Raw genomic sequence first — 16,815 nt, 5'->3', positions numbered from 1 at the left:
GTCCACATGTTGGAGGTTTGAGTTGCAGAAAAGAATTTGGTGTCACACACAAACAGGTACACTTGTAGTATATGTTTTAATACATAACTATAATCACATTCCCAGTAAGTTAAACATGTTGACAAGATCACAATAACAATGCATAGAAGTCACAACAACACGTTTAACATCAAAACAACATGTGAGCCAGGACTCCTGCATTATCTTAAGATTAAAAGCAATTTTCTTTAAGATTTTAAAACTTCAGCAAACAGAAATGAATCCAGACTTTTGATTAGTGCAGTAATTGCTGTAACAGACAGCACATTATGGTTGTTGAACACACATGGATGTCTTTGAATTTTAGACCACTGCTCAAAAATCACTGAATTGTAAGACTGAAATGTTTCTCCATGGTGTATGTTTTTAGTTTTCAGTTCTAGGAAAGATGATCAGGCCTGATTCACTCAAAACTAAGTGCTTCCATGGATAGTTAAAGAAAGGCGTCATAAATAGATTCACCATAGAAACAGGTAAAGACTGAGCCTCTACTTCAATGCGGTGGACTGAGGACATATTATTTATGTTTATTTTTAAAAAGATGGGGGAAAATGTGTTGTTCAGGGTTGTTCGCTTCTCATTTAGACAAATTAAATTTCACTTCTGCGATGACAAACCTGGAATCTGACTAAATGTTGCATTTAATTTTTACATCGAATTAATCATCAGAAGATCCAAATATCAGTCAAACAGAAAGACACACTTTATATCCAGTGCAACTCATTTTTGTCTTTTTTGACACATATAAATACATTTGACATTTAAACATTTAATGACTACATTTCAACATGTAAACACATTTTAACATGAAATACAATCAGAGCACACTCAGATTGTCTACAGACTGAAATGAGAAATTGCTGTAAGCATTTATTTTTAGTCATTTTCAGAAAAAACATCAGGACAGAGTAACACTGGTACACTTACTGTCTGGATTAGTCACATGTGTAGTAGTAATTTTGCTTCAGAATTTCATTTTTAAAGCTACCTGTTACTTAAGAAGAACAAACGAGTATTTTGTCACAAAGCTCAGCAGCTGCACATAAATCAGCGATTTCCAATGCTACAGTTCACATGAAACACTACATGTGTCGAGGCTAATTTAAAAAAAAAAAAAAAAAAAAAATTTACACCATGGAGCCCTTCTCAAAAAATCTTTTAAGGCTGTTTATGAAGCTGAGTTTAAGAAATATGTGTTTAAATCCTCAAAAATCTTGTGCATTATGGCTAACTGTTTCAGTGCAGGTAACAATGAAAAGCACCGACTGCTTCAGAGACAGAGAGTGAAACTGAATCTTCTTGATTTTTAACATAAGACTCATTGTTGCAGCCACGGTCAGTACAAACGTGATCCTCTTATACTGCTTTTTAGTTTCATTTTCATTGTTTTTCACTAAGTTACTAGTTAGCTAGCATAAATTAATATAAGTCTGTTTGCAGCAGCCAACCAACCAACCCAGTGATGCCACATTTTTTTAGAGTCGAGGTCCATATAGTAAATTTGCCTTAATGCTTAATAAACAGGGACAGCTAACATTTAAACATTACGTTTTCACAATCCCACAGTGACAGATATAGTGCTCGGTGGTACAACCAGAGTGTATATCAAAGTATTTTTATTATTTCTCTGTATAAAAGGGCCATTATGTTGGGTGGCTAAACATGGCTAATTCGTTTTTCTGACTTCAGATGCAATGGCCCTACTTTTCTATTTACCTAAGTCAACATGGCATGTAGACTTTATCAACATGAACATGTTAGCCAAAGGCAACAATTTCTATCAAAAACAAACAAAAAATGTCAGTAGATAATCGAATCCCCCAAAATTCTGCAGTTTCTAGTCAACCCAATGTTATTCTATTTCCTCACAGACTGCTAAAATTATTATAGTTGTATTTTTCATATTATAGTTTTATTTGTTTTTGTCATTAGTGTGTGCTCAGATATGGAACTTTGCAAATGCGAGACTTGTTCTTTATATTTTAACTAACTATACTTGAAAATAAGTTGATGTCCCACATGACAGATTCTCATTTACTTTGATTGTAAGGAAGATCAGTGAAAACTTAGGCTTTTATTCTACATAGTCTTTGAAATATTCATGTTCAGACATTGCCTCAGATTTCAATGTATGAGAAAAATGGGTTGGACCACTTTTCAAAACAATATGTTAAAACGTATTTGAGATATGAAAAAGTACACAAGATCCATTTGAGTTCATTTAAACACACTCGTCAACCTTTTTATCATCAATGGTGGTCTTTTTGTCAATTCAATACTATGTTGAAATTTCAACATCACAAATAAAGTTACAAGTGGTATACCACCCAGCACTAGTACGACACTGTTCAAAAAGATTTACCAAGCATGTACGCAGGCAGGCCATGCATGGAGTTGCAGTAAGCCAGCTCCATGGATAGCCTTCCATCTCAAAACATCTGCAATGACACCAAGAGTAAAAGCAAGTGGCTGAAACAATGCATGTGGAGCACACGCTCTTGATCCATCATCTGTTGGTTCAGCTGCAGGTGAGAAACAGAAGAGAGGCGAGAGAGAGAGACAGTCTCATCAACACAGAAATATCGAATTACAAACACATGATTCTTTCTCACAAAAACAATCTGACACCTGTACTACGAAACAAGGCTTGGATCTGAGCCCACTTTGGGTTTTAAGTGTTAAGCTACGCCCACTTCAAATGAGTACAAGCAAAGTAACCTGTAGAAATTCTGAGTGGGTGTGTCCAGAGATAATCTTTTGTCAACTGTGAGGACGAGTAATTGAAGCAACTACCAATAACACAGTAGTATATCACTGACTGATGCATGACCAGGAAGTAAATACATTTGAGAGTTACCTACACACGAAGTAAGGGATGTGTGTGTGCAAAGCATGTGCAGTGACTGAATAACTTCCATTGTGGACGCAGCTTTAGAAAAGCAGATCACTTCTTATTGGGTTACTAATCAATCAGTTCTTCGAACAACTGCATCACAATTTCTGCAACATCCTTTAGATCTTGTTGGTCCTTTAATGCAACAGCAGTTTGTACATTTCAGTATTTCAGAAACTGGTGAAATACACTAACTGCTGTGTGTGATATTCCCACACAAACATATCGTAGGGTTGACAGAGGATAGTCGCAAAATTAGAAAAAGGATAAGCGGAAGAGAATGGATCTACAGGGAGTGCAGAATTATTAGGCAAATGAGTATTTTGTCCACATCATCCTCTTCATGCATGTTGTCTTACTCCAAGCTGTATAGGCTCGAAAGCCTACTACCAATTAAGCATATTAGGTGATGTGCATCTCTGTAATGAGAAGGGGTGTGGTCTAATGACATCAACACCCTATATCAGGTGTGCATAATTATTAGGCAACGTCCTTTCCTTTGGCAAAATGGGTCAAAAGAAGAACTTGACAGGCTCAGAAAAGTCAAAAATAGTGAGATATCTTGCAGAGGGATGCAGCAGTCTCAAAACTGCAAAGCTTCTGAAGCGTGATCATCAAACAATCAAGCGTTTCATTCAAAATAGTCAACAGGGTCGCAAGAAGCGTGTGGAAAAACCAAGGCGCAAAATAACTGCCCATGAACTGAGAAAAGTCAAGCGTGCAGCTGCCAAGATGCCACTTGCCACCAGTTTGGCCATATTTCAGAGCTGCAACATCACTGGAGTGCCCAAAAGCACAAGGTGTGCAATACTCAGAGACATGGCCAAGGTAAGAAAGGCTGAAAGACGACCACCACTGAACAAGACACACAAGCTGAAACGTCAAGACTGGGCCAAGAAATATCTCAAGACTGGTTTTTCTAAGGTTTTATGGACTGATGAAATGAGAGTGAGTCTTGATGGGCCAGATGGATGGGCCCGTGGCTGGATTGGTAAAGGGCAGAGAGCTCCAGTCCGACTCAGACGCCAGCAAGGTGGAGGTGGAGTACTGGTTTGGGCTGGTATCATCAAAGATGAGCTTGTGGGGCCTTTTCGGGTTGAGGATGGAGTCAAGCTCAACTCCCAGTCCTACTGCCAGTTTCTGGAAGACACCTTCTTCAAGCAGTGGTACAGGAAGAAGTCTGCATCCTTCAAGAAAAACATGATTTTCATGCAGGACAATGCTCCATCACACGCGTCCAAGTACTCCACAGCGTGGCTGGCAAGAAAGGGTATAAAAGAAGAAAAACTAATGACATGGCCTCCTTGTTCACCTGATCTGAACCCCATTGAGAACCTGTGGTCCATCATCAAATGTGAGATTTACAAGGAGGGAAAACAGTACACCTCTCTGAACAGTGTCTGGGAGGCTGTGGTTGCTGCTGCACGCAATGTTGATGGTGAACAGATCAAAACACTGACAGAATCCATGGATGGCAGGCTTTTGAGTGTCCTTGCAAAGAAAGGTGGCTATATTGGTCGCTGATTTGTTGTTGTTTTGTTTTTGAATGTCAGAAATGTATATTTGTGAATGTGGAGATGTTATATTGGTGTCACTGGTAAAAATAAATAATTGAAATGGGTATATATTTGTTTTTTGTTAAGTTGCCTAATAATTATGCACAGTAATAGTCACCTGCACACACAGATATCCTCCTAAAATAGCTAAAACTAAAAACTACTTCCAAAAACATTCAGCTTTGATATTAATGAGTTTTTTGGGTTCATTGGGAACATGGTTGTTGTTCAATAATAACATTATTCCTCAGAAATACAACTTGCCTAATAATTCTGCACTCCCTGTATAGCACGTAGTTTCATTTTTCAACTCCAGGGATCAATCCTGATGTTATAGACAAAAAATTGAGGACAAGCTTGTTGATGTTCTTTCAGGGCAGCTGGAGCTGTATGGTTCAACTTTACAATTAAGTGGGGAAAGACTTCCAACCCCCCTGCAACGCACTTCATATTTGCAGTGGTTTGAACACTTTTGACAGGTAGCCAGTCTATCACAGGCCAGCACATAGAAGCACAAACGTATTCGTTCTCACATTTATGCTTACAGCCGATTTAGAATCACTAGTTAACAAAGCAAGCGAGTCTTTGGACTGTGGAAGGAAGCCAGGAAGAACCCAAACAGGAATAATGAAAGGGCCGACTGGTAGATATGGTCTAAATAAGACTAAATTAGTTGTCAGGAACAGCCTTGAAACGTATTCTGCAAAAGTCTGTTAACTTGAACAGTCAGCATTGTAGGACATCCTAACACATTTCTGGGCTAACTTTGGGCTTTTGTTTAGAAAATCTGACATATATCTGAGTATATCTGCTTTTTTGCTTTCAGCCTGTTTGTAAAATCAGTCACTCTGCTGACACTAGACAGGCCACATTTCTGATTGGTCAAAGCAGATTAATTAATAGATTAATAAAGCTAGCATTGCCCTACTGATTAGAAAACTACTTCAATGTGAAGCCAGATGAGGAAATGATAATCTGGTGTTGTTGGATAATTTAGTGCTAAGACTGCACACCTTTGCACCCAGTATTCAGTAAGGGTCCTGACAAGACCTCCCTTCAAAAAAAGAAAACAAGCCCTGGATTGGCAAACTTGTTTTCCAGTACAGGCTCCGGAAACTTCTGTTCTTCTACAAACTCACCCATTGGATTCATTGTCAGCTTGATGACAATCTTCAAAATGGCTCACAGCCATTTGTTTGTTACTCCCTGTGTTGCCAGAAAACAAAATAATCGCCATCCGTCTTCTCTCTCTCTATGCTTATCCAGTTCAGTACTTCTTCCTGCTGACTGATTATTTCAGAGCTATTGCTGTAGTACACAAAAACATAATGTGTTTTCGTGTCAGTGTGGGTCCACACGACGCCTGCGATGGATCTATCTTTTGAAACGTGACACGGCAGAACGACATCCTGTCCGACCGTAGCTCTGATGGTTGTTATTTCTGAAAGACAGAAGCAACAACACAGAACAGAAAGGTTGGATTTAAAGCGTCTGTGATGCCAAACAAACCAGAATCCAGTGTGTGCTAAATATGAATAATATTATTGAAAATCACATGAGGAGAAACTTTTAGAAAATCAACTGCCCACAAACAGAAGTCAAATAACAACTTCAACCTTTCACAGCGTAAGAATCGTCTATGAGATGATGTCACGCTGGAAAACATGTCTCCCTTCCTCAAACAGAAACTGAGTTTTTACACAATCTGCTCAGTATCACAGTTACAAAGTAGAAGTACTGATGTCGTGATGTCAATGTTGATAATTTGCTCATATACATATTTCCATGCCACATATACACGTGCACCCATGGCACTTTATTGATGTATGCAGAACAACAAGGTCTTAAAATGTCTTCATTCCTGCAGCCTCCTGTCAACAGCTCAAGTTCCTTTTAGACCCTACATGATGCATCTCAGAGTGGATGAGTCACCCACTTCACACCACATCTACGGTACCATTAGAGTTACCTGAACCTGGAAGCTGAGCTGGACTGCACTAAAAATAAAATCACATATGGAGGTTTAGACAGACTACTAATTACATAACGATCAGTAGTTAAAAGTATGGACAATTTCGAGTGAAGGTGGGTTCAAAATGACTTTTCTAAACTTTAAAAATTGGACTAAATATAGTTTAACCTCATAGGACATCACCACAATACTAAATGTTGCTCTTTCAAATGAGCCATATTGCTCAAAGGGACAAAATTGTTGTTTCTCATTTTTTGTACACCAAATAAAGAGTTTTGCGCATCGTTACTCAATTGTGACTAAAAATGCATCCCATGAAAGAGTTTGGGTCTTTGGGGGTTAAAGCGAGGTTTTGAATTGAGTCTGCAGGCTGACGGTGTTTCATCATTTCATGTTGAAATATGATCACATGTTTAAAGTGAGATCAAGCAGCATTTTTATTTTAACAGTTTCATAAAACAATAATTAGATCTCAAAGATTTTTTTTTTGTGTCCTGATTGGCTGTAGACCATTTTCAGTCAATCTCGTGTCGTGTCTCCTGTACTGCACCGAATGTGTTCAGCTTGTCAAATTTACATAAATGTTCACTAGCAGAAGAAAACAAACACAACAGTGTCGACGTCAAAGGATTATAAGGCGCATTAAGTGAAACCAAACAGTCAGATGAGTCAAACTTTACTCAACTCATTCTTCTTGCTTCCTCTACTTCTGTACCATTGATTCATTAATGATTCATTAGTGTTGAACTCTCTTGCAGCTGCTCTATTTCCATGTTCTGGACCTAAAAACAGGGTTCGATCTTTAGTTTCATTCTATAATACTGGACTTATTTTTCTACGTAAGTTTGATCTTTGAGAGTTTAAACAAGAGAGAAAAGTGTGAAAATGTTCATGCCTGTCTGAGAAAAGTGTATAAAGTGTGTAGTGAGGGGTTTTACAGCCTTAAAACATCTATGATAATTGTAAGAAATAAAGTTCACTACTTTGCTGATTTCATCTTTCGCAGGTTATTTTTAGAACGTAACTCCCGCGATAAACGAGGGACCGCTGTATTAAAAATGAATTTGCAGACAATGAGAACGTACAACATTTTATATTAACAGAAACTAGCTATGACTTGAATTTCAGGCTGAAGTTGGATTTTTGTTTTTGGTTATGTTCTTTAGTATCTGTGAAACCATTAGCTTAATTATTGCAATTTCAAACAATAGTTTATGCCTTATACGTGGAAAAATATCTGACCCCTACCTGCATCGTTGTGATTTCTACAGTCTTTCAAATCAGCTGTCAAAGGTGGGACATCCAATTATTTTTGGAATTTCAATTATCCATAATTTCATGTGAGCTTCACCTCTGAGAGTCCATATTCATAAAGCCATGGTACCAGAGATTTGCCCCAATAAATTGAAGATTTTACCTTCTTTTTTTTTGTTAAATGAAAGACTTTTAAAATAGCCTCAAATTATTTTAGCTGCTGTCAGTTGAATATTTATATTTAAAATTCAGATGTATAGTTTGTTACTGGATGATTCCAACTTCAGTGCCTATTAAGGAACACTGATCTCGGACCAGTGAGATTGTGATGAATGAGATAAACATTGTGCTACAAATTTAAAATTATTCAGCTTTCTCTTCTTCGCTAAATTCAGATGGAGGTTCTGCTGTTTAGTTATTTTTGTTGTGGGGAATCCTGATGGATTCCTCTCATGACACACTTAACACCTGTCTGTCCTCCACCTGTTCAATTCATAACTACAACGACACCAGTCGCTCACAATTCAGACACTAAGCTTACAGTGCAGGAGACGAAGTACCTAACATAACACAGACTAACAGAAATACACTTCTCTGTACTTACATGTATAACTTTGACATTGGACATACATCCAAAAGAACTGATTTACATCTTACTTATTAAACTCACCTTTAGAAGATGATGGTGAAAAAGAAGAGAAGAAGAAGACGAGAAGCAGACAAAGAAGAATCAAACCCAGCACAGCTTTTCTGGACATGTTTGTCTTTGTCAGCAGTAGCGGTAATGTCTGAAGTGCTGCTCAGATCTCTTTCCCTTATCTTCTTGAGTTTGGGTGTTGTGAGGGCTTGTAGCAGGACTAACTGGACACAGTGTCTGCTATTCATGCGCAGGTTTTCTGCTTCAGCCCCTCCTCCTCATCCTTCAGACTGGGCGCAGAGCTGGAGGTTTGCTGTTCTCTACTGTTCATCAGTGAACTGTCTTACATCCACATTCATTTAATACTGAATCAACACAAAATGGAGTGGGAGTCTACAAATAAGATCAGATTGCTATATTCTTCCATATTTGTCACTTATATGAAATCAAACCAATTTTAATATTAGATAAAGATAAGCCACGTAATTACACCGCGTTCCAAATTATTATGCAAATTGTGTTTACGTGTCATAAAGATTAAACAAGTCTTTTTTTCAATTGAACCCATGGATTGAATTGTGTCTCAGGGCTCTTTGTATCACTGAAATCAATCTCAGACAGCTATGATCATTAGTTTGCCAGCTGAGCCCAATTAAAGGAAAAACTACTAAAGAAGGAGGTGGTGGAGTCATGTTTTGAGCCGGAATCACGGGAGAGAACTGATCGGCCCTTTAGGGTCCCTGAAGATGTGAAAATGACCTCTGCAAAGTATGTGGAGTGACTGACCACTTTCTTCCATGGTAGAAAGAGAAGACTTAAAATCCTATTGACAACCTTTGGAGCATCCTCGAGCAAAAAATATGAGGGTGGGGCAGTTTGCATCCAAACAGCAGCTCGGAGGCTATTCTGACATCCTGCAAAGACATTCAAGCAGAAACTCTCCAAAATCTCACAAGTTCCATGGATGCAAGAATTGTAAAGCTGATATCAAATAAGGGCTCCTGTGTTAATGTGTAACTTGACCTGTTGAGATATTTTTGATTGAAATAGCTTTTGATTTCAGTAAAATTGATCTACTAATGCTGCAAATTCAACAAATGACCATTTACAACCTATAAAATTTTTTGATACTCTGTGTGCGTAATAATCTGGAACAGTGCATTTTAAGTTTTTTATTTTTGAAAAACACTGGTTCCATTGGCAGTTTTGTACAGTTACGTTTGAAATATACTCAAATGGTTGATGACTCGAAAATTATGCTGACTGTGTTTTGAATTTAGGAAAATCTAAAACAATTACATTTGCATAAAATTTGGACCAAAGTGCAGCTTTTAAATTATGATTTCATTTACTAGGGGAAAAGGTTATCCAAACCTAACTGGTGTGAAAAGTAATCCTCCTCCAAACCTGATAACTGGAGTGCAACCATTGGCAATCAACCATTAGTGCTAACTGGCAGTGAGTCTCTCGTCACTGTGGAGGAATTTTACCCACTGTGCTTTGCAGGATATGGATAAAACTGAGAAATCAGGAGGGACCCAAATGCTTTTTCACAGCACTGTAAATTAATTCACCTACCTTTAAACTTGTCATTTAAGAGAGATGATGTGTCACGGTTCTGGGTCATTTTGACCCAGCATTTTTGTCTCATGTATTTTTGGTATTTATCTATACGATGGTCTATGTTCTGATTCTTTAGTTATCCTGTTTTAAATATTATTTTCCATGTTTCAGATTATTCTGGTTAAGGGTTTAGTTCTTAGGTTTTGTTTTGGTGCACTCGTTTTCCCTGTTGGTTTAGTTCAGTGTCTAGTCTGTCTAGTCTACCCATACCCTGGGTGCAGCCTGTGGTATGAGGTCTGGTCAATGCCTTGTCTTGTTCTAACTGCTTCAGACATCACCCTCTTCCAGCAGCCAAGTATTTTCGTCAGTGAGTAGTGACAAAATTTTCTCATGATAGTCTTTCTGGTTTAGCAAAGCTGTGCACCTACCCTTGTCTGCCGGAAGGATGATAATGTTATTGTCATTACCTTCCTCTCCTCCATGGTGATGTTGGATGCTGGGGGCTTTGCATTGCTGAGACGAAACTTGTGTTCGTAGTTGCTCTGCTTCCACTTCTGCAATATTGTTTTTTTCAAATTGCTGTTTCTGTGGCTGTGATCAGCTCTACTAGCGGGATTTGTCTTAGCGTGACAACAAAATTCAAGCCTTTAGCAAAGATGTTTTTCTCTGTTTGGGTGAGCTGTCTGTCAGACTAATTCTTCACCCTTGGTGTCACATCGTTCCCTCTTCTGGCCGTTTAGGACACTCTCCGTATTTTACTGTAAATAAGTAAGTAAGTAAGTAAGTAAGTAAAATTTTATATTTATATAGCACATTTCTATATAAAAAGATCACAAAGTGCTTCACAAGTATAAAACAAAAGCAGACAAAAGTTAACAAAATGTAATTCTAAAAAGATGTTTTAGTTGTTTTTTTAAAAAAGTGACCACTGAGTCCACAGTCTGGCAGCCACAGTGGCAAAAGCTGCGTCTCCCTTAGTTCTCAGCCTTGTGTGCTGAATAACAAGCAAGCCCTGATTGCATTACCTCAGGGACCTCCTAGGGACATAGCACTGTAAAAGTTCAGTGATGTAGGCTGGTGCTTGTGCTTGAAGAGCTTTGGAGGTCAGAACTAGTATCTTAAAATCGACTGTGAATTCAACGGGGAGCCACTGCAGCTGTATAAGCAACAGTGTCACAGTATGAGTTCAGTATGAGATACTATAGGGCTCAATTTAGAAATGTTTCTTAAATGATAGAAGCAGGACCGAACCAGAGATTTGACGTGAACATCCAAAGTAAGAGCAGAATCAAAGGTTACCCCGAGGTTGCTGATAGACGATTTTACAAATGTTGAAAGAGGACCAAGAGCATTCATTAGAATGTAAGGGCTGCAAAGGCTGGTGAGGTCCAACATTAGGAATACAGAACATTTTCCTGCATCCTTTTGCATCAGAATATCACTGCTTCCAGTGATATTCACAGGGGAAAAACAGATTCACACTTAAATCTTCTTCCCTATAAGCTCACCTGAGTTGTCAATGTTCTGCATGGCTTTTCTCTTGCTCAATGGCTCTCTGCCATTTTTCTCTTGGTCTCCGAGCTCCACTCAGTCATGGTGGGCTTGGCACTCATTGTCCAGATCTTCAGGCATCAGCAGTATGATGGCCTCATCACTGCATACCAAAGACTGAAGAGTAGCATCCTCTTCAGTCCCTACCTTGCTCTTTATTGCCTCTTGAAGAAAAAAAAAGAAAACAGAACTTTCCAGCAACATTTTGCCAACTTTATTCAAACCACACCACACTGATTAAAATCTGTTAATCATTAGCACCGAGGTCCCACACGTGGTAAATAACATACTCATGGCTTTAACTATTTAAGGTCACAACAATAAGGCATTTGTACTGTACTGAATCCCAGTGATCTAACATGCTCCTTTTTTTTTGCTGTAATTTCTAGGACCCCATTTTCATAGTAATTGGTAAATTGACTGAAATTAGGCAGATGGAAAATCTCGACTGGATTCAAGAGCTTTCGGTTGAGTTGTAGAATCATTCGAATTGCACTGTTGTACTGATGTGTTGTCTACTTCTGTCTGCTGGGTCACTTTTTCTCAGGTGAAAGTGTCAGAATAGCATTAGTCTTAGCAAGCACTTGTCTAAGGGTCAATGTCATACTGTGTGTACTGCATTTTGTCTTTTATCTGAAGAAAGACTCCTCAAATCCTTCAAGTTTTGAACTTATCCTAAGGCTCTGAGTACACTCCCAGAGACTCACCAGGAACAAAAATACCAAGAACTCATACACAAACATATATATTAAAGAAGGTAGACACTGCATGTTTTGCTGGGTGGCGGAGTGGGGAGGATGTTCATCTGTGATCTGTGTGTGTTTTGTGGTAAGCATCGAAACATCACTACACAACACCAATGCTGTGGAGACCTCACCTGGTGAAGCTCTGACACAGCAGCTATGGAAGGATTCAGGATGAAGGACATTAGGAAACATGAGGCAAAATAAGCTGACTTGTCTCTTAATTCATGGTTTACTGTTAAAATGTGTTGTCTCATTCTAAATTTGATTTCAGCAGCAGGTTTCAATAATGACAGTGGCAGCAGTTTAAGCATTTATAGCAAGTGTGTAAGACAGCGAAAGATAACGTGGGATGCTGTATTTGTTCTGGTACATGTGTCCAAAAGAATATCTGCCCGAGGGTCTATCTCACCTTAGTTTTCACTGGCTGGCATCAGTGCTTATGTTTGTGTAGAATGATTCATAAATGACCCTTGCAGTATGACTGAATGGAGACAGCTGGGGCCCCTTAGTAAGGTCATGTCTCTAACTGTCACTGCAAACTTTGTACATTGCTGCTGTGTCTGGTTTGTCCACAGGCGACCGTGGCTCAGGGGGTTGGGAAGCGCATCTGTAACCGGAAGGTTGCCGGTTCGATCCCCGGGCTCTCTGTCCTGGTTGTTGTGTCCTTGGGCAAGACACTTTACCCTACTGGTGTTGGCCAGAGGGGCCGATGGCGCGACATGGCAGCCTCGCTTCCGTCAGTCTGCCCCAGGGCAGCTGTGGCTACAACCGTAGCTGCCTCCACCAGTGTGTGAATGAATAGTGGTATTGTAAAGTGCTTTGGGTGCCTTGAAAACCGCTATATAAATCCAATCCATTATTATTATTGTCAGTCCTAAGGGGCCCCCTGCTGGTGCTATTGCCTTTGGGCACCAACCAGTTATCTGCCTAACTTAGAGGCACCTCTGCATGCACCAAGAATGCATAAAGGATTTCAACTGATTTCTATAATCACTCAGAGGCATTCTACCAAAAACATATAATACCTGTCCTGGACTCATTGTGGCGAATAAAACTTGTGTATTACAAAAAGTCTTAATACTGACTGAGTAGCTCTATTAAGGAACATGTCATTACCAGTGTTGGGCAAGCTACTTTGAAAAAGTAATTAATTATAGTTACTAGTTACTTCTTCAAAAAAGTAACTGAGTTAGTAACTGAGTTACAATATTCTAAAAGTAATTAATTACTTGAAAAGTAACTACTGCGTTACTTTAAAAAAATGTTTAACCCTCTGGGGTCCAGGGTATAATTATAAGATGCTGAACACAGCTTCAGCCGTCTGTTTGTTGAAAAATAGTAACGGACCACATTTTCTTGTTAGTAACTGTAACGGCGTTGTAACGATAGGAATAGTAATTAGTTAGATTACTCGTTACTGAAAAAAGTAACGCCGTTGGTAACGCCATTACTTGTAAAGCCGTGACAACGCTGAAGCTGCGCCGGGGCTGGATCTTTCAACAAGACAACGACCCGAAACACTGCTCAAAATCCACTAAAGCATTCATGCAGAGGAACAACGTTCTGGAACGTTCATCTCAGTCCCCAGACCTGAAAACCTTGAAAACCTGTGGTGTGAGTTAAAGAGAGCTGTCCATACTCAGAAGCCATCAAACCTGAATGAACTAGAGATGTTCTGTAAAGAGGAATGATCCAAAATACCTTCAACCGCAATCCAGACTCTCATCGGGACCTACAGGAAGCGTTTAGAGGCTGTAATTTCTGCAGAAGGCGGATCTACTAAATATCGATTTCATTTCTTTTTTTGTGGTGCCCACATTTATGCACCTGCCTGATTTTGTTTAAACAATTCTTGCACACTTTCTGTAAATCCAATAAACTTCATTTCACTTCTCAAATATCACTGTGTGTGTCTCCTATACGATATATTTAACTGACATTTTTTATTGTAACAACCACGATTTATACAGGAAAATAATGACTATTAACAAGGTTGCCCAAACGTTTGCATCCCACTGTAGAAATGAGCTGAGTAGAGTCATAGGCGCGGGGCTCAGCCAGCAGCCAGTGGAGAAACCACAGGGGAGCAACATGTACTGAGAGAGGTGAAGTTTAATACCTGACCTGACAGACATAGACAAACAGACACAAGAGCCACCTCCACGGGACAAGACTCTGTCCATCTGCATCTAAAGGACACTCCTTCGTGGATGCCAATGTTCACATTTTCAACAGAGAGAACAGGTGAAAACGTCTTCAAGCAACTTAAAGAAGTCCAGACGCTTTTCTTTCCAAGCTTCTAAGAAGACACAAACATGCATTCCTACCCTCATGTACACAGATACAAATACTCACCTATCATAGAGACACACACAAATAAATGCAGCACACATACTCCCCATACACACTCTGTACTCCCAGTGTGTTGTTCTTTTACAATAAACAGCAAAAGTCAGAAAGTGTGTTTGGATTGACAACAACTGTGATGACACATTATAACCTGTTATTAAAGTTCTGCCCCTGCTTTGATCAAATGTGGGTTACTGCTGGTTAGTTAGTGTGACTTCATACAAGCCTGTGTGTTACACCAGTGGAAGAAGCTTTTCCTTCATCAGTCTTCTTGTTTCTTACTATAGGGGTGAACAGCTACACTAACACTCTCTGGCTCTATGCTGCCCCCTGTGGTGACAGTTTTGGTTCATATATATATTGAAACTAAAAAAAATAATAATAAAGACGATTAAATTATTAAATATTTAAAGATAATAAGAAATAAGTTCTGTTTTTATACAATCTGACTTTATAACAGCACATTTTATAGTTTTCATTACATTTTCCCATAAGGTATATAACAAGTGAATAAAGATGGATACTGTTAGGGTGCTGGGTCATCGACCCAGTGTTTTTGTTTTGGTTCTTTGATTTTGTTGATTTTATTAAATTCCAGCTGTGACTTATGGGTTATAGGATTATTCTTAGTTTAGGTTCTGTGTGGGTTTTGTTAGAGTTGTAGTCGTCTGGTTTTCTGTCTGTGATCCATAGTTGCTGTCTTCCCGGTCTGCTGTACCCTGTGTCAAGTCTGTGTTTCTGTGTTATGTTTCCTGTTTTACTTTGAAAGTCTGTGTCTCATGTAATGCATCTGGTTTTGCTTCCTTTGTCTCGTCAGGCCTGAGCTGCCCCAGCTGTGTTTCCCTCCTGTCTCTCATTCCCTGATTGCCCACTCTGTGTATTTAAGCCCTGTGTATACATCTGTCTGTGTCGCAAACTACCCTCAGCTTGCTGTGTTCTGTCTGTCTGCGTAAGGTTATTTGGAAGTTTGTTACTTTTTGAGTAACGCCGTCGCCTGCAGCGCCACCTCCTGGGGCTCCCACGCCGGCGCCTGCAGCGCCAACTCCTGGGGCTCCCACGCCGTCGTCTGCAGCGCCACCTCCTGCGACTCCCACGCCGGTGCCTGCAGCGCCACCTCCTGCGGCTCCCACGCATGTCCTCATTGCGGCCGGCCTCGGGACCTGCTCTATCGCCATCACTGGCTTTGCGGTCGGCCTCCTGAACTGTTTTTTGGACTTTTGTGTTGTTGGGCCGTTGACCTCGGGAGTTTGTTTTTGAGTTCAGTTTGTCTCCGGAGTCTGCACTTTGTGATTTCATGATGTTTGTAATTGTAATGTGAAGGCTGTGTGCAGGCATGAATGGTGAAATGGAGGACCCACACTCCTTAAGATTACTTATTCAGTACTTAAATTTAGAAATTAAATTTATATAAAGTAAATATTACAGAAGAATCATCATCTACAGTGCATAATAACATCAGAAGGCTCAGAGAATCTGAAAAAATCTGTCTGAAATGGTAAAAGGTGAAAATCAATATTAGATCTTTTTTTATATATATATATAAATCAATACATTTTTAAAGGAATTGATACCATTGGCTGGTCCCCATGTTTGCCAGGTCTTGAACAAAAGGAGAAGGAAATCTGAAAAATACCTAAATAAGATTTGGCATGATGGTGGCAGTAATGGGAACATTACAGTCACATCATTGTTTTAGTGCTCAGTGACTGAGAGATGATCTAATGAAAGCATCTACAATCTCAAGCAGTCAAAATGGTGTGTTTCTCTAAAATGCAACAGAAATAAAAGTGGAGCTGAGAAAGTACAAGCGAAAGGCTGAATTTGTTTGTGCTGGCGCCTCTGCCAGTGCGCCCCGGGCGGCTGTGGCTACAGTGTAGCTTGTGTCAATGTGTGTGTGAGTGGCTGGATGCTTAAAGCGCTTTGGGGTCCTTAGGGACCAAGTAAATCACTATACAAATACAGGTCATTGACCATTTACCATATCTCTAAGCTCACTTTTTATTGAGATCAAAATGCACTTATTCTTTTGTTAAACAAGTGTTTTTATAGTTTGTCTCAGGCTTTACAAATATAAAGACAAAGAAATGCTCCTCTCAGCACAGCCGAGGTTTTGTGGGTTTGTGCTTCTTTGTTGCTTCTGAAAAGTTTCTTCCGTTCTGAAAGCAGGAAGAAGGCCGGCCAAAAGTGACATCAGTGTCAGGACAGTATATCATTGTATCTGCCAGAGTTAGCAGTGCACAACGGTTAGAGTGCAG

The 16,815-nt window shown here is 39.5% G+C and overlaps 1 long non-coding RNA gene across 1 annotated transcript; it reads right to left on the bottom strand.

The window, feature by feature from the left end:
* Positions 1–251: 251 nt before the first annotated feature.
* Positions 252–8,516, bottom strand: LOC308384725. The gene is made up of 3 exons (XR_013969378.1): positions 8,385–8,516; positions 5,628–5,929; positions 252–2,561 (listed from the first exon to the last, which is right to left on the bottom strand). It is a non-coding gene; the product is annotated as an uncharacterized lncRNA (long non-coding RNA).
* Between the last annotated feature and the right edge of the window lie 8,299 nt (positions 8,517–16,815).

This window comes from Rhamphochromis sp. 'chilingali', assembly GCF_963969265.1.
Source record: "Rhamphochromis sp. 'chilingali' genome assembly, chromosome: 17".
Classification (NCBI taxonomy): Eukaryota; Metazoa; Chordata; class Actinopteri; order Cichliformes; family Cichlidae; genus Rhamphochromis; species Rhamphochromis sp. 'chilingali'.
Note: the sequence above shows the minus strand (reverse complement) of the source record. Positions and strands in the feature narration are given on the sequence as shown.